General features: G+C 35.9%; 1 pseudogene; it reads left to right on the forward strand.

Moving 5' to 3' along the window:
- Positions 1-1,989: 1,989 nt before the first annotated feature.
- Positions 1,990-2,111, forward strand: LOC123926270 (annotated as a pseudogene).
- The last annotated feature ends 435 nt before the right edge of the window (positions 2,112-2,546 follow it).

Here is a 2,546-nt window from a genome sequence, read left to right on the forward strand (position 1 = left end):
CCTTTGATAGAGGAATGGAGGTACACACACACACACACACACACACACACACACTCTCTCTCTCTCTCTCTCTCTCTCTCTGGAATATTACTCAGACAGAAAAAAGAAAGAAATCTTGCCAATTGCAACCACATGGATTGACCTAAAGGGAATTAAGCTAAGTTAAATAAGATAACCAGAGAAAAAGAAATACCATGTGATTTCACTTGCACATTGAAACTAAAAAGAAAAAAAAAAAGCAGACTCATAACTTTAGAGAACAAACTGGTAGTTGCCAGAGGGGCAAGGGGTAGGGGGATAGGCAAAATCAGTGAAGGGGACTAAGAGGTACAAAGTTCTAGTTAGAAAATAAGTCAAAAGAGTGTAAAATAATAGCATAGGAAATATAGTTAATATTATTGTAATAACTTTGTATGGTGACATGTGGTAAGTACTCTTTTTGGTGAGCATTCCATAATGTATACGTATTTTGAATTACTATGTCATACACTTGAAATTAATATAATATTGTATGTTATTTATACTTCAATTAAACAAGGTGGAAAAAACAACCAGCAGAATGCCTTTTTTAGTTTGTTTGGTTCAATTTTAATTTAAATTCTTGTGAATTAATATGTAAGGTAATATTGGCTTCAGGAATAGAATTTAGTGATTTATCACTTACATACAATACCAGATGTTCAACATAAGAAGTGCCCTCCTTAATACCCATCACCCATTTAGCCCATCCCCTGCCCACCTCCCCTCCATCAACCCTCATTTTGTTTTCTATTGTTTTTTTTTTTAATTTTATTTATTTATGTTGACAGCGAGACATCACAAGTAGGCAGAGAGGCAGGCAGAGAGAGAAGGGGGAGCAGGCTCCCTGCTGAGCAGAGAGCCCAATGTGGGGCCTGGTCCCAGGACCCTGAGACCATGACCTGAGCTGAAGGCAGAGGCTTTAACCCACTGAGCCACCCAGGCGCCCCTTGTTTTCTATTGTTAAGAGACTCTTACAGTTTGCTTCCTTTGATGGGCTTTTTAGTACACAGGACATGGCTAAAGAATGAATATCTGAGCTAGAAGATATATCAAAAACCAAAAGCAAAGAGAACAAAGATTGAAAAACAAAACAAAACAAAAGGACAAGGACTATGAGGCAAATACAAAAATGTGTAACATACACATAATGGGACTACCAGAAGGAGAAGAAAACAAAATAAAACAAAATAAACCCTAAAAAACAGAATATGCAAAATGATAATGTCAGAGAGTTTCCCCAATTTAATATCAAACACAAAACCACAGGCCCAGGAATCTCAGAATATTAAGCAGGATAAATGTCTCTCAAAAACTACACCTGGGAATTTCATTTCAAACTCCAGGAAATGAGATATATAGAAATAATCCTGAAAAATGGCATAAGGGAAAAATAAACACCTTACTTACAATGGAACACCTACCAGAATTTTACCCAGTAATTAAAGTATAGGAAAAAAACATTACCAACCTAGAAATTATTCTTCAAGATTGAAAAAGAAATAAAGGAGATGTTTTCTCAGACAGATTGAAGGAATATTTTGCAAGTAGACCTGCTTTGCAAGAAATGTTAAAATAAATTCTTTAGAGAAGGAAAAACTAATATGTAGGTCAGAAGCTTGGATCAGTGTAAAGAAAGGAAAAGCATCAAATAATTAATAGCTAAAATTAATATAAAAATTGTTTTTTCTCATCATTAAGTGATGAAGGAGATAATAGTGCATTAATTATAATAATACCAAAAATGTATTTGATTATATGTTTATGTATAAGTGAAATGAATGACAATAATGATATAAGGGATAGGAGGAAAAGTTTGGATTATTTTGTTATTATAAGGTACACACACTGCCTATGATGTGTATTACATTATTTAAAAGTGGACTTGGATTAGCCTGTAAAATATATATTACAAACTCTAGGGAAAACACTAAAAATAATTAAAGAACAATAACAAAGCAAAACAAAACACTATACCAATTAGGCCAGCTGCATTCTTTTCCCAGATGTGTAATAACTGCAAATAGCAACTTCCTCAGTAGTATACATAGTCTGTTGTGCATATGGGTTGCCCTAAGAAGATGGAGACAGACCTTTCCACTGGACATTTATGTCTGACATTGTCCTCAGTCTAGGCCCAAGAAAGGTATGTGGAGTGCCATTGGCCTCAAGGCACAGTGGCCAGGATCCACATTGGCCAAGCCATCATATCCATCAGTTCCACCCCACAGAACAAGGACTGAGGCCCTATGCAGGGCCAAATTCAAGTTACGTTGCTGCTCAAAGACCCACTTCTCCTAGAATTGAGGCTATACCAAGTTTAACATGGATGGATCTGAAGACATGGTGGCTGAAAAGCAGCTCCTCTTGTTTGGCTGTAGGCTCGATACATTCTAATTGTGATCCTAGAGAAGGACAGGCCCTGCATTCCTGAAGTCATCAGTACTGCCTGATTTTTACTCAACAATAACATAAAGATCAGTCAGTAAAGAGTTAAAAAAAAATCAAAACAAATAAAAACCACCAAG

This window comes from Meles meles, chromosome 15, assembly GCF_922984935.1.
Source record: "Meles meles chromosome 15, mMelMel3.1 paternal haplotype, whole genome shotgun sequence".
Lineage (NCBI taxonomy): Eukaryota > Metazoa > Chordata > Mammalia > Carnivora > Mustelidae > Meles > Meles meles.